Source organism: Mixophyes fleayi, chromosome 2 (assembly GCF_038048845.1).
Source record: "Mixophyes fleayi isolate aMixFle1 chromosome 2, aMixFle1.hap1, whole genome shotgun sequence".
NCBI lineage: Eukaryota > Metazoa > Chordata > Amphibia > Anura > Limnodynastidae > Mixophyes > Mixophyes fleayi.
The window spans coordinates 239,339,272-239,362,977 of NC_134403.1; the positions used below are offsets into that span (position 1 = coordinate 239,339,272).

Sequence of the window (23,706 nt, forward strand, 5' to 3'; positions counted from 1 at the left end):
GATAACTTGAATGATCCTATATGGACCAATAAAACGAGGGGCGAATTTCATAGATGGAACCTTCAAACGAATATTTTTGGTAGATAACCAGACACGATCTCCAATTTTTAGTGGTGGAATAGCCCGCCTCTTCTTATCTGCGAAAGACTTATATTTGTTAGATGTCTTCTTTAAACAGGTTTTGACCTGAGAACAGATATTTTTGAAGGTCTGACAAGCAGTCTCCACAGCAGGAACTTGGGTGGGCGGGAGGGCAGGAAATTCCGGAAAAGACGGATGGTGACCGTAGACCACAAAGAATGGAGTTTTGGATGATGACTCATGGTACATGTTGTTATGGGCGAATTCAGCCCAAGGGAGCAATTCTACCCAGTTGTCTTGGTTGGCTGAAGAGAACATCCTAATAAAAGTCTCAAGATCTTGATTGACTCGTTCCGTTTGTCCGTTAGATTGCGGATGGTAAGACGATGAGAGTGCTAATCGTATGCCCAAGGTTTTACAAAGGGCCCGCCAGAATCTGGAAACGAATTGTACTCCTCTATCTGACACAATCTCAGACGGACATCCATGGATGCGGAAGATTTCTTTAATGAAATGTTCAGCCAGAGTAGACGAGGAAGGTAAACCGGACAGAGGGACGAAATGAGCCATCTTCGAAAATCTGTCTACCACTACCCAAATAGTATTGTGATTCTTACTTGGTGGCAAATCAGTAACGAAATCCATACTAATATGGGTCCAAGGCTTGGACGGAATGGGTAGTGGTCGCAGCAACCCTGCTGGAGTTCTGCGGGAGGATTTGAACTGAGAACATAAATCACAGGAAGCAATAAACTCTTTGACGTCTCTCCTCATTGAAGGCCACCAGTAACTACGAGAGAGAATCTCAAAGGTCTTATGTTCACCGGCGTGTCCAGAAAAACGAGAGGCATGGAACCACGAAAGGATTTTCCTCCTCAGAGTAGGAGGCATGAGGGTCTTCCCAAATGGTAGCATTTTGGTGGATGAAGCAGCCAGAGAAATACATTTGGGGTCTAGAATAGCATGGTTGGGAACCTCTTCTACATCAGAGGACGTCACAAAAGCTCGAGATAGAGCGTCAGCTTTCTTGTTCTTAGCGGCTGGTTTGAAGGTTATAATTAATTCAAAACGGGAAAAGAAAAGAGACCATCTTGCTTGACGAGGGTTCAAGCATAGAGCAGATTGCAAATATGACAAGTTCTTATGATCCGTGAAGATCGTCACCGGATGGCGAGCTCCTTCCAACAAGTATCTCCATTCCTCTAATGCAGCTTTGATGGCCAGCAACTCCTTGTCCCCGATAGTATAATTTTTTTCTGCGGGCAGAAGACCCCGAGAGTAGAAGGCACAAGGATGTAATTTTTGTTGCTCCGAGCGTTGGGAGAGAATAGCTCCTAAGCCCACATTAGAGGCATCTACTTCTAGGAAGAAGGGGAGTGTCACATCAGGCTGTCGCAGAATGGGAGCAGACGAGAAGGACTCTTTGAGGATTTGAAAGGCTTGGAGAGCCTCAGATGACCATTGCTTAGTATTAGCCCCTTTCCGAGTTAGGGCCACAATAGGAGATGCAATGGATGAAAAGTCTTGAATGAAGCGTCTATAGTAATTGGCAAAACCTAAAAAACGCTGGATGGCACGAAGAGTAGTTGGCTGAGGCCAATGTAGTACAGCATTTACTTTGTCTGGATCCATCTTCAGGCCAACTCCGGAAACTATATACCCCAAGAATGGAATCTGGGGTAACTCGAATGAACATTTTTCCAATTTACAGAACAATGAGTTTTTCCGTAGTCTGGAGAGGACCTCTGCCACATGTTGGTGATGAGAAGGCAGGTCCTGTGAGAAGATCAATATGTCGTCCAGGTAGACAACGACACATACATATAATAAGTCCCGAAAGATCTCATTGATGAAACCCTGGAAAACAGCGGGGGCATTACACAGCCCGAAGGGCATTACTAAATATTCGTAATGCCCATCTCTGGTGTTGAACGCGGTCTTCCATTCGTCACCGGAACGGATTCTAATTAAATTGTAGGCACCACGAAGATCCAACTTAGTAAATATCCGAGCTCCCTTGATGCGATCAAATAGCTCAGTGATCAGCGGAATGGGATACCGATTCTTGATAGTGATGGCGTTGAGTCCACGAAAATCTATACAAGGGCGTAATGATCCATCCTTCTTTTTGACGAAGAAGAACCCAGCTCCAGCGGGAGAGGTGGAAGGTCGAATGAACCCACGCTGGAGATTCTCCTGTATGTACTCAGATGTGGCTTGAGTTTCAGGTAACGAGAGAGGATAGACCCGACCCCTGGGAGGAGTCTTGCCAGGTAGAAGGTCGATCGGACAATCCCAAGAACGATGAGGAGGAAGACGTTCAGACTGAGCTTTATCAAACACATCGGCAAATGAAGCATACTGAGGAGGGAGTCCCGGGGAGGAAGATGAGATGGAAGATTGCTGTACTTTAAGAGGAATAACTTGAGAAAGGCAACGATGGTGACATTCAGACCCCCAAGACGTAACTTGAGGGGTGTGCCAGTCAATCTGGGGAGAGTGACACTGAAGCCATGGAAGGCCTAAGACAATCGGACTTGTCGTAACTGGAAGAATTAAAAACGAAATTTCTTCATGGTGTAGTACACCAATCTGAAGGGTTACTGGAGACGTACTCTGGGTGATGAGACCATTGATGAGGCGTGATCCATCTATAGCCGTCACAGTAATGGGTGTTTTTAAAGTGATCACTGGTAGGGACCATTGATTCACTAGTGATTTAGAAATGAAATTTCCTGCTACTCCGGAATCAATCAATGCCTGTGACTCAAAGGATTTGGTAGCAAAGGAAATCGTAACATCAAAAGCGCAGACTTTAGATTTCATAGACAATGGAGAGGACTCCAGGGACCCTAACTTCACCTCTCCAGAACTAGTTAGGGCCTGGCATTTCCCGATCTCTTAGGGCAAGAGCTGAGCATATGCGTGGAATCAGCACAATAGATACAGAGTCTATTCTTTACTCTTCGTTTCCTCTCCTCTGAAGATAATTTGGAACGTCCTATCTCCATGGGAATCACAGAGGATGGAGCTGGACGAAATTGAGGGTTTAAACGAAGAGGTGCTTTAACAGCCGTTGTTTTCTCAGACTCTCTTTCACGAAATCTCATATCTACACGATGGCAAAGAGAGATCAAATCTTCTAGTGACGAAGGAAGCTCTTGGGTAGTCAGTGCATCTTTAATTTTATCGGAGAGCCCCTGCCAGAAGGCGGCAACTAATGCTTCAGTGTTCCACTGAAGTTCAGAGGCTAAGATCCTAAATTGAATGACATACTGTCCTACTGTATGGGAGCCTTGTCGCAAACGAAGAATGCTGGAAGCAGCGGAGGTCACACGACCTGGTTCATCGAACACACTTCGGAACGTGGAAATGAATTTGGCACTATCTTGTAGAATTGGATCGTTTCTTTCCCACAGAGGGGAGGCCCAAGCCAGGGCTTGTCCAGAAAACAATGAGATAAGATAGGCCACTCTGGAACGATGGGTAGAAAAATTTTGAGGTTGGAGTTCAAAATGGACTGAACATTGGTTAAGGAAACCTCTACAAGTTTTGGGATCCCCGTCGTATTTTGACGGAGTAGGCAGGTGAAGCGTAGGAACTGTAGACACCTGGGATGGCACTGGGGAAACGGAGGAAAGCACAGGAGCTTCAATATTAGCTGTAACAGTCTGTCCAGATGTTCCTTGGGAGGTTAACGATTGGTAACATTGAAGTAACAGCTGTTGGCGAGCATCCTGTTGCTCCACACGGCTGACCAGATGCTGCAGCATCTCTTTAGCGGTAGGTTCCGTATCTGGGTCTGTCATGGCCTGATCTTACTGTCACGGGCACTAGGAGTCTTTACCCAGGGATCACCAGGTGATAGGCTTACCAGAGCAGTATAGGTGGTAATATGGTACTCTGGTAGCAGGGTGATCACGGAACAGGAAATGGCAGATGATGAGATGCTCAGGAAAGTCTATGACTAGCAGCACTGGCAATATGGAGGTAATAATACACGAGGAACTGTATGGACAAAGGACACGTGAAGGTAGTCAGTGGTCTGCGGTAGCAAGTTGTACCACTGCTATAGTGAGGAGGAATGTCCAACAGAAACGAGGAGGTGATGAGAGTCAGCGGTCTGCGGATAGCAAGTTGTACCGCTGTCTGAGTGAAGGAATGGAATCCAAGTGGAGGTATCCGGGGAGTCAGTGGTCTGCGTTAGCAAGTTGTACCACTGCTATGTGAGAGGATACTGGAACAGGTGAAACTGGAAACAGGGGTCAGTGGTCTGCCATGCAAGTTGTATCCCTGAATATATATGTGAGGAGGTGCACGGGGAGAGACTGCAACACAAGATATACACGGGCACCTTGACTTTGATCCACAGTAATATGCACAATATAAATGTATATATGACTGAACAACACTGCCAATATAGAAAGTCTCTTGAAGTAATCCAGCACGAGATAACACAGTCAATGATGGCAATAGACTTAGCGGATAGCAAACTCCAGAGGAGAACCAACACAGTCCAGCAAGGTATGCAATACACAGCACAGTCAATGAGAAGTATGCATACCGTGGTTCAGGAGAAGGCAGTCAGACAGGAGTGCAGAGATACCTGAACGGCAGGAGGCCGGCAGGATGCAAAGTCCCTGGATGGGTGAAGCGGTGGTCTAGTAGGTGCAGCGCACAGGTAGGTAGACCAGCAGGGAACACAGGAAAGCGTGGAGAGCGGATCAGCAGTAGATGGATGAGTAGCGCTGAGGAGTAGCAGCAGCGGGTCTCTGCGGGAACACGGAGGTAGCCAATAGCAACCAGCAGGTGCAGTAACGATGGGACACGGGAGAGCAGAGTTGAACTGGAACTGTTGATCACGGAGAGTAGCGGGTAGCAATAGTGGCAGCAGACTCAAGGAAACACGGGAGAGTTGACAAGGACTGAAGACTGAAGCGCACAGAGGCAGCGGATAGGAATCAGCCAAACAGTCACGATGAAACACAGACGGGTTGCAGGTTGAAGACTGTAGTGCACGGAGGCAGCGGATAGGAATCAGCTAGCAGTCACGATGATGAAACACAGACGAGTTGCAGGTTGAAGACTGTAGTGCACGGAGGCAGCGGATAGGAATCAGCTGGCAGTCACAATCATGAACAGGTGAGTGGATGTGAAAGAAAGACTGTAGTGCACGGAGGCAGCGGATAGGCATCAGCTAACAGTCCCAATGACACATGGTAGAGTTGAAGTGGTTAGAAGACTGTAGTGCATGGAGGCAGCGGATAGGAATCAGCTCACAGTCACGATGATACAGTAGATGGTAGAAGGGGTATGGGAACCACAGTAGTAGAAGTGGTTTGGAAACCACAGAGGTAGAAGTGGTTTGGAAACCACAGGAATCAGCTGGGCTGAATAAACGAGGAAACACAGGAACACCTTCAGAGACTCATGGGGAATGAGACTCCAAGATCAGGCAACGTGGTGTTGACCACAGGTGCTTAATATAGGGAGGTTGCCTGATCTGCCAATTAAGTTAAAGGAACATACACTGAAGGTTTAGAAAGGGCTGCGCATGCGCAGTCCCTCAGGATGGAGGACGACCACGGTTCCTAAATGTCCGGGAAGAAGCACTCACAGTCCGGTGAGTGACACGGGCCATTATGAGTACCTCGTTATGCCCTTCGGCCTCAGCAACGCTCCAGCTGTTTTCAAGACTTAATTAACGATGTCCTTCGCAAATTCTTGGGTTCCTTTGTAGTGGTTTATTTAGATGACATACTGATTTATTCCATCTGTATGCTAAACTAGAAAAATGTGAATTCGAAGTCTCCAGGGTCACTTTTCTGGGATATGTCATTTCTCCAGAAGGCTTCGCTATGGACCCCACAAAGGTAAAGGCTATACTCTATTGGGTGCAACCCTTTAATTTGAAGGCCATCCAAAGGTTCCTGGGATTCGCCAATTATTATAGGAAGTTTATCAGTTCTTTTTCTATTCTCATCGCCCCCATCACAGCTCTGATCCTAAAGCCTGGCCGCCTACTGCAGTTTCCGCCTTCGAAACCTTGAAACGTGCTTTCATGTCTGCCCCAGTTCTGAGACATCCTAATCCAGACCTTCCTTTCATTGTTGAAGTTAATGCTTCGGATGTAGGAGTTGGAGCCGTATTGTCTCAGAAAGATCCTAGAGATCACCGCCTTCATCCCTGTGCTTATTTGTCTCGAAAATTCTCTTCCACTAAAGAACATTACAACGTGGGCAATCGTGAATTACTGGCCGTCAAATGGGCATTAGAAGAATGGCGCCACTGGCTTGAAGAGGCAAAACATACTATCACCATCTATACGGACCATAAAAACTTGTCCTACATCGAGTCCTCTAAAAGGTTGAACTCCAGCACGGTGGTCCCTCTTCTTCTCCCGTTTCCATTTTATTATTACCTTCCGGCCTGGTTCTAAGAACTTAAAAGCGGATGCCCTGTCTCGTAGCTTTATCTCTTCTCAAACTCGAGTTTCTGAGCCCTGTTCCATTATTCCAGCTTCTTCTATTTTGATTGCCTTCATGCAGGGACTGGGTAAAACCCTTCAGCAGGCACCTTCTGAAACGCCAGTGGGCAAACTTTTCGTGCCTGTACACCTCAGAAAGTCGGTCCTCTCACAGTGTCATGATAACAAGGCTTCTGGACATCCCGGTATTGCCAAGACCATTGAAATTGTCTCTTGTACTGTCTGGTGGCCATCATTATCTGGGGATATAAGCGAGTATATATCATCCTGTGACCTGTGCTCCAAAAATAAAGTTTCCCAAAGTTCCCCTTCTGGGCTATTAATGCCGTTACCTATCCCGGTCAACGGACAAACCGAAAGGGTAAACCAATCCTTGGAGCAGTATCTTCGATTGTATATTTCCAAACACCATGACGACTGGGCTGACCTCCTTCCCTGGGCCGAATTTGCGTACAATAACGCATGCCACACGTCTTCCTGGTACTCTCCTTTTTATTGCAACCTGGGGTACCATTCCAGAGTCAACTCCTTATTCTCTTTATCCACTGATAGACCACCTGAAACAAGAGCCACGGCCACCCGCCTTAGGAAGATCTGGAAATCAGTGCACCAGTCTTTAATCCGAGCTTCCTTTAGGTCTAAAGTCTTTGCTGACTTACATCGTTCCACTTGTTTATTCAGAGTTGGAGACTCAGTGTGGCTCTCTACTCGGAATATAAGACTCCGTCAGCCGTGCAAGAAATTAGGACCTAAATTTATTGGTCCATTTACCATCCTAAAGCAAGTCAACCCAATGGCCTTCAAACTGAAGCTTCCTGAATCTTTAAAAATTTCCAGTACATTCCATTGCTTTGTTGAAACCTGCCCGGTCTTCCAGAAAATTCAAACCTCGACAGTCCTCGAGACCTCAACCAGTTTCGGTGGATGGACATCAAGAGTTTGTAGTGGAGAAGATCCTAGATTCAAAGAAGGTCCAGGGTCAGGTCCACTACTTAGTTCATTGGAAAGGGTACGGCCCTGAGGAACGGTCCTGGGTACCACAAAGGAATCTGCACTCTGATAAACTACTCGCTGATTTCTTCAAAAAGTTTCCCGAGAAACCTGGTTATCGGGGTTCCTTGACCCCTCCTCAAGGGGGTGTACTGTTACGAGCTGTGGCACTATGCCGCATCCTGGCGTGAGGTAGCAGGTGAGCACGTGCATTTTTTTCAATGCACTGTTATATTTGTGGAGGTTGTAGGGACATCCTCCAACTCCAGGGGGAGCTCTTGCATGATTTTATTTGTCATTCATACATGTTCCTCGTTGTGATATGACCTATGCTATTTCCCAGCTAGTAATTAATCAACAGCCTCCTGAGGCTGATTATCAGCCCTGTCCTCCTCCTTTCCGATTTGCTAAAGGATGTCCTTGCTTTCCAGGAATTACCTACTTCTCTGGATGTCTTAATCTCTCTCTGTCAACGAGTGGACACCCACTTTCAAGAAAGGTCCTCCGAGAAAGACACTTCTCAATGCTCCATGATCAAGCTAGCTCCCCAGTTCGAACCACCCAATCCTCCTGAGGAACTCATGCAACTTGGCCGGTCTAGACTCTCTCCCAAGGAGAGACAGAGAATAATCTCCAACAACCTCTGTATCTATTGTGGCAAGCCCGGACATCTCATAGCCTCCTGTTCTAAGCATCAGGGAAATGCCAGGCCCTAACCTGCTCTGGGGAGGTCAGACTGGGGTCAACAAAATGCTCTCCAAATTTCCACAAATCTTCTGTGTGTTCCATTCCCATTATCATCCATGAGTCTTCTGCTCCGTTCTGTTCCTCTGCCCTTTTGGATTCGGGGGCAGCGAGAAATTTCTGCTACTATGGTTAAGAATTTTTCTTTACCTACTGAACCTTTGCTCCAGCCCATTACCATTACTGCTATTGACGGCAACCATATTGCTAAGGGAACCATTTACTGTCAGACCAAGCCTATCTCTCTCCAAGTAGGAGCTTTACGTTTTGAGACAATATCCTTTATTCTTCCCCAGGTCACTAGTCCAATTATTCTGGGCCCTGGCTCCAACGGCACTCTCCTCATATAGATTGATCTTCCTCTCATATATTTGCGTGTGGAGCTTCTTTCCATTCCCACTGCCTTGTGCAAGTCAAACTCTTACTGGCTTAATCATCTCGTCCTGTTGAACCCGAGATGCTTCTGCCTCCTCATCTCTTACCCTTCTCTGATGTCTTCAATAAAGTCTGTTCTGAAACCTTGCCTCCTCACCGTGTTTGGAACTGTCCTATAGATCTCCTGCCAGGTAATATGCCTCCCAGAGGCTGGGTGTACCCGTTGTCCATACCTGGAACCCAAGCTATGGCTGAGCTCGTCCAAGAAAACCTTCAGCGCGGGTTTATTTGACCTGCTACTTCTCCAGGTGCAGGATTTTTCTTTGAGAAAAAGAAAGACAGCGCCCATGCATTGATTATAGAGGTTTAATTGCTATCACAGTCAAGAATCGGTACCCTATTCCTCTCGTGACTGAACTTTTCGACCGTATCAAAGGCGCACAGATATTCACTAAGCAAAAATTTGAGGGGCCTACAATTTAATCCGCAATAATGAAGGAAACGAGTGGAAGACAGCTTTAAATATTAGGGACGACCACTATGAATATCTGGTGATGCATTTTGAGCTTTGTAACGCCCCAGCGGTATTTTTTGTGAATGAGATTTTTAGATATTTACTCTTGTGTAGTAGTGCACTTGGACGACATTTGATCTTCTCCTGGATTCTAACTACTCATTGTCGCCAAGTGGCTGAAGTTCTTACCTGATTGCAAAGGAACCGATTATTTTGCAAGCTTAAGAAATCTTCATTTGAGACTGTTTAGACGACTTTTCTGGGATACAATGTTTCTGGCTCCGGCCTGCAGATGGACCAATCCAGGATAGCACAGACATTTTCTGGCTCCGTTAGAACTGGACTCTAAGCCATCCAACGCTTTCTGGGTTTTGCCAACTATTACAAACAATTTATACAAGGATATTCCACTCTTGTGGCTCTCATTGTGGCACTCACTCGGAAAGGAGCTGAAACTAAAACTTGGCCTCCAGAAGCTTTAGAAGCATTTAACATCCTTAAGAAAGCCTTCTCTACTGCTCCTATTCTCAAACAACCCAACCCTCTCTACCCTTCTTTGTAGAAGTCAATGCCTCAGCCGTCAGAGTAGAAGCGGTACTTTCACAGTATTTTCTACTGGAGAAAAAAAATCCCATCCTTGTGCCTTCTTTTTTCATAAATTTCTATCAGCAGAAAGAAACTATGCAATCGGAGATAGGGAGCTCTTAGCTATGAACCAAGCACTTTCAGAATGGAGGTACCTTGTGGAGGGATCACAGTTCCCTGTTAACATTATCCCTGACCACAAGAAATTGCTTTACCTCGAATCGACCCAGTGCTTAAATCCTCGTCAGTCACACTGGTACCTCTTGTTCTTCTGCTTCAACCTGCACATCACTTTCAAACCAGGCTCTCAGGCTGACGCCTTTTCTCAAGCAAAGAGCTTGTAAGAAGTGTTTAAAATATTCTCCTTTAAACATTACATTTTGCATTTTCATGAGGGGGTCTATCAAGACTGAAATGTCCCATGCTTCTCAATTGTGTTCCCTCACACACACTCCAAGTCTTAACTAGTAAGTAGTGACTCTGGTTTTATTTCCTATTTTTGTTTTCTGAAACTTATTTGTGCAACTTATTGTATGTCTTGATATTCCTTTTTTGTAACTACGCCTTGGAAACACTTTTCAGATTAAATACATTTAATCGAGCGTGTTCTCTGTGATTCTTTGTGAACTTACGAAGCCCAGGGAGGCTTGTGGCTACATGTGTATGTGATTTAAGTGTGAAATATAGAGATGTTCACTGACCCCTGTGTTATGGTTTTGGATCTGGATTAACTTTGTGTTTTGGTTTTGGATCCCGATTTTTTTCTAAAATCCCTATTTTTTTTTTTTTTTATATCTCCCCCTCCCTACATTATTATTAACCTCAATAACACTAATTTCAAGTCAATTGCAGTCAATTTTGACCACCTCACAGGTCACAATATTATTTTCATACACATTCAAACAAAGACTGCAGCGACCTGGCTCGATGCTAAGCAACAGAGCAATGACACAAACACATGGCAGTTCATAGCACATCTAGGCAACAATGTGGCAGAAAAAAAAGTGGTCCAAGATGGACTTGTCATTGGATCCTGAAATCAGTTATGGTTCGTTTCATCGCTCCACCCATTCCTTGGATAACTGTGGTAATTCTACAGCTAATACATGGCAGCGAGCGCTGACCCCCCCCCCCCCCCACCTCCCCATTTAGGATGCATGCTCTTATCAGACCCAGAGCAATCCAAGGTGCCAGACAATGCACTAAAAAGAACCATTGTAATTCCCAGCAAAAAGCAAGTTCATCACTGAGCTTCGAATCAGCCACAATTCCCAAATAATTATAATATAGTTAGGTACCTTTGATGTAAAGTGCAGATTACAAACACTTTGTGCAATACTGATGAAACAGCAGCAAGGTGGAACATCTATTTAGACATCCATGCTTACAAATACTGTGACTTTACAAACGCTACAAATGGCTAGACAACTGTTGTAAGGATATGGGTAAAAATAATTCCACACATAAGAGGTAGATTTTTGGTCTTATGCTCAGGAATGACAATGGCCTTCTTAACACGTGCAAGAACTGCTTCCACCCGTGCAGGACTTACACAAACAACATCATCCTCATCAACATCCTCATTACCGCCCTCGTCAGCTACACAAATATGCCCCTTATCCTGTTGCTATTCCAAGTGGCATGCTCAATTTGTGTATCACGGCTAAACTTGGGCTGTTCATGCACACATCTGCAGACATGCTGAAAGGGGCCTTCTTTATGGGTACACTATCAGACAGGTCAGGATTACACACAGCACTCGTGGATAGCCTCTCCTCAGGGATTTGTGTCATTTCTGAATCATAACATACATTTTCCTCTAATGCCTTACAGTTTTTTTCCAGCTTGGTTTTTACACGTAAAAGTATTTGGACACCACTTTTGGGGGTAAATGTATGATACTCCGGTTTCTTCAACTCCTGCAAGTTAGGCGAGATGACAACTAAAATTTAAAGCGGCGCTGCCTTGTAAAGGGAAACTTGCCTTTACAAGGCAGCGCCGCTCATTCTTTTCCTGGTTATTTCCAGTGAAGAGGAGGAAGAAGGAGAGGTGGCTAGGGACATAGAAGGTGATTTGAAACTTAAGCCTAAGCGTCAGAGGAAGAAGGTGAAGAAGTTACCTAGGAACCTCCCTCAGTTACAAGTGGAAGAACTCCCTGTTGGTGTAGGGGTTGGGTAAGTGGTAGGAGGAGGCAATTGGAAGGGTAGGAGGAAGAGGCAGCCAGATTACTCAGTGGTCCCTTCGACATCTAGGATGGATCCTGTTCTTGGATTTGTTCCAGTTCCCTTGACCCTTAACACTATAATGCCAGGGGAAGTACTCACTCATGTAGAGACTCCAGAGTTTAATACTCATTCAGGCATTTCCTTGGGTACAATTGCTGTTCCTAAGCCCCTTAAGGCCTCTGCTAAAGAGGTAGTCATTACTAAATCCATCCCCCCTGATAAGGAACAGTGTGATAGTGGGCCAGGTAAGTTTGACATCTCCAAAAAGAGTGTTGGAGGGAGGACTCAGGTTTCAAAGCCTCCTTCAAAGGAGTCAAGGAAAGAGCTGGTCTCCTCTGTGGGACACAGCCAAAATAAGTAAAGTGGAACTAAATGGGCCTACTTCTATAACCTAGAATGATGGCTCCCCAACCTATTAGACTTGAGACCATTAATGTGGCATCTATAATGTCCGAACGAGCTCGCTACATGGCCTATAGTTTTTTCGACGCGCTTGAGGTCGATTTTTTATTTTTGCAAGAGACTAGGGTAGGTCGACTGTCGGACCTCCACAAAGCCAAGTGTGAGTGGAGGCGGGGTCCCTCCTATTGGTCTCTTGCGGCCGAGCCGTACGGTGGGGTGGCGGTACTTTTTACCGGCATGGTAACCATTCATCGGGTTCTAGAACTTGAAGTAGGTAGATGTATGATTCTGGATGTCACTCTGAAGGGGTGCGACCTCAGGTTAATTAACATCTATGCCAGTCTGCAATCTAAGTGGGACAGGAAGTGCCTTTTCAGAGAGATAAAGTCTTACCTTTTTACAGCCCGACAGGTAGTTTTTGGAGGTGATTTCAACACCATTATTAGGTCCAAAGACAGGGGAGGATCCAATTCTACGCTGGGCTACGATTCCCTTTTTCTAGTTAGCATGGTTAGACAGGCAGGTCTGGTGGATGTGCACGTTCGCCATTCCCCAGACCTTATGGGTTTCACCTTTTTTAGAGGTAGGGGTAGGTCTAGGATAGACAGGTTTTTTGCTAAGGAGGGCTCTGCGACTTCGACACCTGTGCTGAGGCCTGTGAGGTTCTCCGATCACGTTTGTCTGTGTGTCAGCTTGAACGCCTCAGAAACCCCTCAGAAAGGCAGGGACCTGTGGCGCCTGAGCCCTGAGCTCCTAAAGGAGGATGAGATTAGACAGTCGTTTAGGGACTTCTTTGAAACACAGGAATCACCTTTGGAGGCAGGTTGGAGTAGGTCAGATTGGTGGAAGGTTTGCAAGAAGCGAACTCGGAGCTTCTTCCGCCAACTCGTAAGTCACAGAAACTTGGTAAAAATAAATACCTACTCAGCTTTGAGGCGGAAACTTGCTTTCCTGATCTCTGAAGACGGAGATGGTGGGGAGATCTCCTGGGTGAAGGCTCGGTTGAAGGAGTGTCAGTATGATCGGTATGCTTCCTTAGTTCTGGAGAGGGATTATGGTCAATACCACTCGCCAGACCCCTACCAGAGCTGTAGGAACTTGATCAATTCTAAGGAGGTGAGAGGGCTGTGTGATGAGCGTGGTGTCTTTCAAAAGTCTCGGGAGGGCATTCTTGGCATCATTGGCTCTTTCTACTCTGGCCTCCTCTCTGAGAAATCACTTGACAGAGGGAAGATGGAGCAATGTAACTCCTGGTGTGAATAACTTGCATGCTGCGCTTCACACCATGGATGGTGATATAACGGTAGACGAGGTCAAGGCTGCCATAGATAGTCTGTCTATGAAGAAGTCCCCAGGACCGTATGGCCTGACATCTGAGTTTTGTAAGACCTTTGTCGACATCTTGGCCCCTCGCCTTATGGAAGTGTTTAATGAGTGCCTGGGCGAGGGTTTACTCCCTCCTTCCATGAGGACATCTGCCCTTATAGCATTGTCTAAGGGATCGGACCAATCTAAGATTGAGAACTGGCGCCCCATCGCCCTTCTTAATGTGGATCGCAAGATTCTGGCAAAAGTGCTGTTTAACAGGTTGATTCAGATTACAGACCTGGTACTTTCTCCTTCTCAGCATTGCACTGTGAAGGGTCGTAGCACCTATAGTGCTGTCCTTGGTGTCCGGGAGGCCATTGAGCGGTGTCATGCTAAGAAGTGGGGAAAGTATTTGCTGACACTGGACCAGTCGAAGGCTTTTGATCGGTTCAATCATGAGTACCTATGGTGTCTACTTGGCAGGTGTGGGCTCCCAGAGCGAGTGGTCAATTGGATTAGGGTGATCTACGGGCAAGCCGAAAGCTTCCCGCTTGTGAATGGTTGGGTAGGTCCTACTTTCTCGGTGACTTTGGGAGTCAGACAGGGATGTCCCTTGAGCCCCCTCTTGTACGTGTTTGCAATGAATCCCTTCATCAGGAGGGTGGAAGGCGACACAGTGAGAGGGGTGCCACTGAGCCCGGGGAAGCCGTTGAAAGTGGTGGCTTACGCAGATGATGTCACGATCGTGATTTCTGATGTGAATGAAGCGAAAGACGTGACGGTTGATATCTGTGCATATTCTGAGGCCTCAGGGTCCAGAATCAATCAGGATAAGTGTGAAGCTTTCTGGATGGGGGAGGAGGGTCGGCATTTTGACCTTCTGGACAGCCTTCCCCAGGCGAGTGAGGAGATTAAAATTCTTGGTATCCGATTTGGCCCTGGTGATTATGCCAAGCAAAATTGTGAGATTAGGCTGGGAGCAGCTTCCGCTAAAGTGGTACGTTGGAAAGGATGGCATTTGTCTCTTAGGGAAAGGGTGGACTTGATCAAGACTTACCTGATTCCAGTCTTTTTGTATGTCAGCTATGTATGCTTTTTGCCAGAATCTTTATGGGCCAAGGTGAATGCAGTGTTCTTCCAGATGCTTTGGGGGAACAGGCTGAACCTTGTTAAGCGTAGCATGACCTACAGATCGATGGGGGAGGGGGGCCTGGGTATGGTAAACCCAGTGCTCTTCTTTATGCTCACCTTTCTTAAATTACATCTGCACAGTCTCATCTTGGAGACTCCCCCTCGATGGGTAGAGGGCTTTCGTGCCTGGGTGCATCCATTCCTCAATTCCTGGGTAGAGGGAGGAGCGGTAAAGAGCTTTCGAGTTCCACATGGTTACCTCCCGGCCTACGTGAAACTGGGTTTGAAGGTGACAAGGAAATGGCAACTGGAGGTGGGAGAGGTCAACAGCTCCTCTAGAAGGGAGTTGGAGAGGAGAGTCTTGCGGTCTCACTTCTGGGAGCCTCTGTCACTGAGGGACTGCCCGGGCAGTGTCTGCTCAGATGGCATAGATCTGATCACTGATCGGAGGATACCACTAAAGCTCAGGGACATTGCCTGGCTCTCCTTCCACGGGAGACTCTATGTTAGAGGAAACCTCAAGGTAAGGAATACCGATGATCGTGGCTGCCCACGGTAGGAGTGTCCAGGGGAGGAGGAGACAATGGATCATTTCTTGTTGAGGTGTCCTTTTAACATAGAGGTTTATGATGGGGTCTTGTGTGTCTTGGGCACGCCTAGTCTGTCGGGGCTTAGTTACCCTGAGTGGGTTTACGGGGCACTCAAGAGGTTTAGGGCTTTTGATTTGGTCACTCTGTTTTTAGTTACATTAGTGGTTAGGTATTACACGTGGAATGCACGTTGTTTAGTGACAATCCGCAAGAAAGTCCTCCCTTGCAAAGAGGTGGTGGGAGATATTCTTCACGAGGTTTGGAAGATAAGGGATATTGAGAGGCAACGGAGGGCTGCTGTGAGCTGGGCCAGGCTTTGGCGTGGCTTGAAACCCCCTTAGTGGGTGGTGGAAATCTGGGGCCTCTCCATCTGTTGGCTTTCTATTGCTTCACCTCCCAGTAGATTTTGATTGGTTCCTTTTTTTTAGTAAGTGCTTGCATATGTCTAGTCATCCTATTTAGTTCCGCTATGCTTGTTTTTAGTTTTGGTACAGTTAAAGTTTGTTTTAACATTAAAGTTGAGATTTATTATGGTGCATATAACCAGTTTACGTTAGCCATGAAGGCCTATGAACTTTTCTATTTTTATGGACTTTATTTATTATGAGCATGGACTCTTTTATTGGGATATGGGAGGGGTTTCGTTATTGTTGAGATATGTATTTTGTTGCAAGTTTTTCTAAATAAAAAAATCAGCAGCTACTTGGTGCTACTTGGTGCTCCTGGTCTTCTGTGTACTGCTGTGAATTCATTTCGATAACACAGTACAATGTGACTGCAGATTAAGAACAACACTGCCAGCCCTGCTATTTCTATTTCAGCAATGACAATTAGCAATGGAGCAATGGAGCTCTCCTCTTTGTATATTATATTACCTAATTAATACAGTACAATGTGACTGCAGATATCGAAGACCAAGCCTGCCAAACCTATTATTTCTATTTCAGCAATGACAATTAGCAATGGAGCAATATAGCTCTCCTCTTTGTATGTTATCTATATAACACAGTAGAATGTGATTGCAGATTTAGAAGACCAAGACAGCCAGACCTATTATTTCTAATTCAGCAATGACAATTAGCAATGGAGCTCTCCTGAATGTCACTAGAGACTTTGAAGAACACTGCTACCCCTCCTCTTTCTTTTCTACCTTTGACGCTGCCCAACTGCACTAGAGAGTGCCAAGAATGTGCTACCCCTTCTGTGTCCCTCTGTGAAATGCTGGATCGCTGTGGAGGGCGGAACTTACAGAATCCAAAGCTCGCGAGATCCGACAATGTAACGATGAAGTTCTGCCTCGTTTTCAATTACGAGGGCGCGCAAAAGTACCGAGCGCTCAGCTCGGTACTCGGATCTGCTAAGTTCGGGTCTCGGGGAACCAAGCCTGAGCATCTCTAGTGAACTATTAGTAAGTGGTTTTGGCGAACGTAAGGTCACCATAATAAATCCTTTGTGGTGGCAGAAAAGGCGTATTCATTGCTATTATTATTACCATTTATTTATATAGCGCCACTAATTCCACAGTGCTGTACAGAGAACTCACACAGGAAGACACTGGAGACTGGAAGACACGAAGAGCAGAAGCCAGGAATAGGTAAGTGTTGCTCTGACACTCAGCGAGTGTCAGAGTGAGGTTTTTATCCTGACAGGGATTCAAAATCCCCGCCTCTAGGTTGAGGTCATGTGACCGCCTCCGGGTGCGGTCACGTTGTCCTGGATGCGGAAGTGCGGCTTTCGGAGGATGGCAGTTTGCAAGAGTTTGCTAGAGGTGCAAGATGGAATTGTCCTTGGGCCCTCCCACCCACCCTGATGTTGTTGAAATAGGACATGCGCACTTTAAGAAACCAATCATTTCAGCGACAGGGCCTACCAAACTACTGTGGCTGAAATGATTGGTTTGTTTGGGCCCCCACACCAAAAAAGCAATTCATCTCTCCCTGTACAAACTAAACTGTCTCTACTGAGGCAAGATGTCGTCCTCATCCTCATCCTCTGATTCCTCGCCCCCTTCAGTGTGTACCACTGTGAACCTTGCACAACACCGAAATCAGTCTCCACTGCGCTTGACTCAGGCGCATCCCCACTCCTTTGCCTATGTCGTAGGTGGCTGTGTAGGCTTGAATGGCCTTTTGCTGCTCCTCCATCCTCTGCAGCATATAGAGGGTGGAGTTCCAGCGCGTCACAACCTCTTGTTTGAGGTGATGGCAGGGCAGGTTCAGCTTTTTTTGATGTTGCTCGAGTCTGCGGTAGGCAGTGGCAGAATGCCGAAAGTGTCCAGCAATTTTGCGGGCCACTGCAAGCATCTCCTGCACACCCCTGTCACTCTTCAGGTAATGCTGCACCACCAAATTTATGGTGTGGGCAAAACATGGGACGTGCTGGAAATTGCCCATATGTAATGCCCGCACAATGTTACTGGCGTTGTCTGACACCACAAATCCCCAGGAGAGTCTAAGTGGGGTAAGCCACTGCGAGATTATTTCCCTCAGTTTCTCTAAAAAGGTTGTCAGCGTTGTGCCTCTTATTAAAACCGGTGATACACAACGTTGCCTGCTTGGAACGAGCAGCCGTTGTGGAGATGCTGCTACTATTGCGGCTGCTGCTATTGCTGCGGAAGGCGATGCATCTACCCAGTGGGCTGTCACAGTCCTATAGTCCTTAGTTTGCCCTGAACCACTTGTCCACATGTCCGTGGTTAAGTGGACAGTGGGTACAACCGCATTTTTCAAAACACTGAGGACACTTGTTCGTACTTCTCTGCACATTCCGGGTATCGCCTGCCTAGTGAAGTGGAATCTCGACGGGATTTGGTACCGGGGACACAATACCTCCATCAACCGTCTAAATCCCACTCCACTGATGGTGGACACCGGACGCACGTCTAACACCAACATAGCTGTTACAGCCGCAGCTATCCGCTTTGCAATAGGGTGACTACTGTCGTACTTCGTGCTCATGGCAAACGACTGTTGGACGGTTAACTGTTTGGTGAAAGACGTAGCGTTCTTACGACTTCCCCTCTGGGAAGATGACCGACTACCAGCAGCAACAGCGGCAGTAGTAGGCGTACCGCTGCAGGATTCCCCGGAAGAATCCCGGATTGAAGAGGACTCAGTCATGCCGGTGACATGGCCTGCAGGACTGTCTCTGATGGAGATCGTGGAGGAAGTTGACGAGGAGGGTGTTGGTGGTGTGTATACAACAGGACCAAGGAATTTAGGTGTCCCTGGACTGCTGACGGTCCTAGCCACAGGTCCTGTACTAAACACTGAATTATGAAGGTTCTTCAGGTGAAGTAGAAGGTAGGATGTCCCTAGGTGGCCAAGATCCTTACCCCTGCTTATTTGAGCTTTACATAAGGTACATATGGCCATACATTTGTTGTCCGGATTGGGATAAAAATAACTCCAGACCGATGAGGTGGATTTTTTGGTCTTCTGACCAGGCATGACGATGGGCATTTTCATCCCATGGACAACAACTGTTTATTTAAGATAACCACATCAGCATCCTCCTAGTCAAGTTCCTCCTCAGCGCCAGCTACATCAATATCCTCCTCCCGGTGTACAACATTGACACCTTCATTAGCCAAATCTGTAACTGGACTGTTGGTGATCCTTCCAGCATATGCAGAGGGCGTGCTGCAAATGGTGGAAGGAGCCACCTCTTCCTGTACAGTGATGGGAAGGTCAGGCTTCGCAACCACCAACACCCTTGGTCTCGCCTTGGGGATTTGTGATGCCATCTCTTTAGAAGGCAGAGTTGTTTGCTGTGTTGTTGATGACAGCTTAAGTCTCTTAAATTTTTTAGAGAGGGGGGAGGAGGGCTTAGATCCTTGGGTGAAGCGGAACCACTAGTCATGAACACGGGCCAGGGCCTTAGCCGTTCCTTGCCACTCCGTGTCGTAAATGGCCAAGTTTATGTTTCTCCTCAGATGATTTCAATTTTCTTTTTTTGCTAATTTTAGTGAACTCTGGCTTTTTGGATTTTACATGCCCTCTACTAGGAGATTGGGCATCGCTCTTGGCAGACGACGTTGATGGCATTTCATCGTCTATGTCATGACTAGTGGCAGCAGCTTCAGCATTACTTTATCCTCCAAATTTTTGTACTCCATTATAGTTAAATCTCTGGTACTAATATTTCTAGACTGCAAGAACAGTGAACGCATTTTAATTTAGCAGTACTAATATTTCTGGACTGCAAGAACAGTGAACGTATTTTAATTTAGCAGTACTAATATTTCTGGACTGCAAGAACAGTGAACGTATTTTAATTTAGCAGTACTAATATTTCTGGACTGCAAGAACAGTGAACGTAGGTAAATATTGCAGTACTAATATTTCTGGACTGCAAGAACAGTGAACGTATTTTAATTTAGCAGTACTAATATTTCTGGACTGCAAGAACAGTGAACGTAGGTAAATATTGCAGTACTAATATTTCTGGACTGCAAGAAAAGTAAACGTAGGTAAATATTGCAGTACTAATATTTCTGGACTGCAAGAACAGTGAACGTATTTGAATTTAGCAGTACTAATATTTCTGGACTGCAAGAACAGTGAACGTATTTTAATTTAGCAGTACTAATATTTCTGGACTGCAAGAACAGTGAACGTATTTTAATTTAGCAGTACTAATATTTCTGGACTGCAAGAACAGTGAACGTAGGTAAATATTGCAGTACTAATATTTCTGGACTGCAAGAACAGTGAACGTAGGTAAATGTTGCAGTACTAATATTTCTGGACTGCAAGAACAGTAAACGTATTTTAATTTAGCAGTACTGATATTTCTGGACTGCAAGAACGGTGAACGTATTTTAATTTAGCAGTACTAATATTTCTGGACTGCAAGAACAGTGAACGTATTTTAATTTAGTAGTACTAATATTTCTGGACTGCAAGAACAGTGAATGTAGGTAAATATTGCAGTACTAATATTTCTGGACTGCAAGAACAGTGAACGTAGGTATTGCAGTACTAATATTTCTGGACTGCAAGAATATATTGCACTAGAATTTTTTTTATACTTTTTAAATTATTTTTTTATATTTTTTTTAAATTATTTTTGTATAATTTTTTTTTTTTTTATTTTAATTTTTTTATGATTTTTTAATAATTATAAAATTACTATGGACTTAGCAGAACAAAGCACAGGACAAAAGCACCACTGGACTCAGCAGGACAGAGCACTGGCCAAAGCACCACTGGACTCAGCAGGACAGAGCACAGGACAAAAGCACCACTGGTCTCAGCAGGACAAAGCACTGGCCAAAGCACCACTGGACTCAGGAGCACAGACCACAGTACAAAAGCATAAAGCACCACTGGACTGATCACACAGGAGCACCACTACCCTACAACCTCCCTCTTCCCTGATCTCTGCCCAAATAAAGATGGCGGCCGCAAGCGGGGAATTTATGACATCCGAGTCTCGCGAGATCCGACGCGAGACTTGGATGTCATAGCCTCGTTTTGGATTGAGGAAATACCTGAACAGTGCTTGGATTACCGAAATCCGAGCCTGCTCATCTTTAATCTTAGCTAAAAGTTTTCAACACACATGACTGGTCAAATTGTGTTAACAACCTCCATCCCACATATTGTGGACTCTGGAGGATCATAGGCCTGAAGGAATCTTTGAGGATGACTCAGGCCCGGCGCTTCAATTTCCCGATGCCCCTCCCCTTCCAGCATGCACTGCTCCGCTGGCAAACAATGGCGTATAATTTCTCCTCTCCCCTCCTGTCGGATGTGACGTAATCATCACGTCCCTCCAGAGAGGACCAGCTGTCTAAAGAAAAGTTTAAGGTAAGTGTTCCTGGTGTACAGGAGAGAGAAGGAAGCGGTAAGCTGCAGGGGAGGGGGACACTGAGCTGGAGGGGGACACTGTGATACAGGGGGGGGGGGTGGCAGTGGGCTAGAGGGAGACACAGATACGGGGGGGGGCAGTGAGCTGGAGGGAGACACTGAGCTGGAGGGAGACACTGTGATACGAGGGGGCAGTGAGCTGGAGGGAGACACTGAGCTGAAGGGGGACACTGTGATTCAGGGGGGGGGGCAGTGGGCTAGAGGGGGACACTGTAATACAGGGGGGACAGTGAGCTAGAGGGGGACACTGTGATACAGGTGGGGTAGTGAGCTGGAGGGGGACACTGTGATACAGGTGGGGCAGTGAGCTGAATGAGGACACTGTGATACAGGGGGAGAGGAGTGAGCAGAAGGGGAACACTGTGATACGGGGGGCAGTGAGCTGGAGGGAGACACTGTGATACGGGGGGCAGTGAGCTGGAGGGGGACACTGTGATACAGGTGGGGCAGTGAGCTGGAGAGGGACACTGTGATACAGGGGTGGGAGTGAGCTGGAGGGGGACACTGTGATAAGGGGGGCAGTGAGCCGAATGAGGACACTGTGATACAGGGGGGGGGGGGAGGAGTGAGCAGAAGGGGAACACTGTGATACGGGGGGCAGTGAGCTGAAGGGAGACACTGAGCTGGAGGGAGACACTGTGATACGGGTGGGGCAGTGAGCTGGAGAGGGACACTGGTGTATAGGGCGGGGGCAGTGTGATGCAGGGGGCAGTGTGTGATGCAAGGGGGGGCAGTAGTGTGATGCTGTGGGGGGGCTGTAGTGTGATGCAGGGATATGTTAGGGCCATCTATTCGGATTACTTGTCATTTCCCTTTGGACCAATAAAGGAAAGAAGAGTGCTTTTAACAAGTGCATAATACATAGACTAATTGTGTCCTGTTTTTTGTTCTGAAATCTAACACCTGAATACCTCCCCTCTAGAGAATTCTGTGTCTGCAGCAGAGTGCAGACAGCGTTCTGCATCAAACATCACTGCATCTGGACCGCTGGAGGAGGTAAGGCTTTTTTTTTTTTTTATTATTGCAAAAGTCAAGTGTATCATGGTCTTGGAAGTGGGTACTTAATGTGTGCGGTGGGGGTGAAATTTTGCCTAGGGCGCCGAGAAACCTTGCACCGGAGTCTCTGACTTGACCTTGTTGTTTTGCTGCTGGGAGGTGGTTGAAGTGTTCATTACAAGGTTAAATGTATTGTTCATAGATTTCACCTTAAAATAGCATTGCCTGTGTATATTGTGTTGTCACTGGTTGAAAAGTCAATTCCACAGAAAGGGCAGATATAACTAATAAATTAACCACTTAAAGTAGGTCATAAAACTAGGATTCTGATACTGAAGGACAGGGTTGAAAAGCCTTCCTTATATAGTCATTAAACTTCATGGGGTCCCTAACTATCTGCAACGTGCAAATTACGCTACTATACTGGTATTGTTATTTATACAAGCCATATGATGTCATACTACTGTCATGGAATATACACTGTAGCACATAATAGAAAGAGGTTTCTGTGTACTCTGACAAGACCTCCATATCACGTGATTAGATGACATTCTCATTATAGACAATGAACTCCCAGTTACAGCTCTTAAGACACACCTCTCTTCCATCCGGACGTCGCCGACGCTCCTGTCCAATCCACAGGCAGAATGAGGCTCTTTAAAAAAATAAGTCCCGGCGATGGTGTGGCAGTCAGCTGTACATAAATCCATCCGCCCATGTAAACATAAGGAGTGGATCACACAGTTTGAAGGCAGTTGGTCGAAGTGGAATTAGATCTGTCACTTGTGACAAGCTGGGCCAATAGCAGTTCAGAGGTGGGATCGGGGACCATTGGCACAAGCAATTAGTGTGAAGGCCCAATTAGCCATATTTTGCGTATTATTGGCTACACGATTACGTCGTCAGGCTGACTGCATCCTTTTACACAACATACCAACGTAAACTTTATGCAGTAATAAGATGTCATAGTTACAGTATACGAACATATAAAGTGAATTATAAATGTTCTTTAAAAAACCGTTGAAAAAAAAGCCATCCACGTGTTATAAGAGCGAAATATTTAATTTGCTGACATAAGCATTGTAAAAATAAAACCCGCATTGAACTTAACAACTTACCTTACAATCTACGTGTTGATAACAGTGGCAATTATACTCCTAAAGTAAAGGTAATAAAACAAATACCTGATCCGTTAATAAAGTGTATGTTTATGTCTGACTTAAATGACGAGATGAAAGGTGACTGTTGAGAGAATTTCGGCGTATTTAATTGTGGATAAACAAACATTTGTGTGCCCCACAGAGCCGGTTCTGTCGGAACATTTCTTAATGATAGAGACCTCTGTTGATGTGAACCGAATACACACTGGAACTATTTTTTTCTGCCACCCCCCCTATTCCGCGGA

At 46.0% G+C, this 23,706-nt stretch overlaps 1 long non-coding RNA gene across 1 annotated transcript in view; it reads left to right on the forward strand.

Moving 5' to 3' along the window:
* The first annotated feature begins 22,242 nt into the window (after window positions 1–22,242).
* Window positions 22,243–23,706, forward strand: part of LOC142138767 (uncharacterized) — a 14,519-nt gene continuing 13,055 nt past the window's right edge. Inside the window, exons 1-2 of the long non-coding RNA XR_012688112.1 lie at window positions 22,243–22,301; window positions 23,604–23,706. The exon at window positions 23,604–23,706 is cut by the window's right edge and continues 282 nt beyond it. This is a non-coding gene — a long non-coding RNA (uncharacterized LOC142138767). The remainder of the gene's footprint in view (window positions 22,302–23,603) is intronic.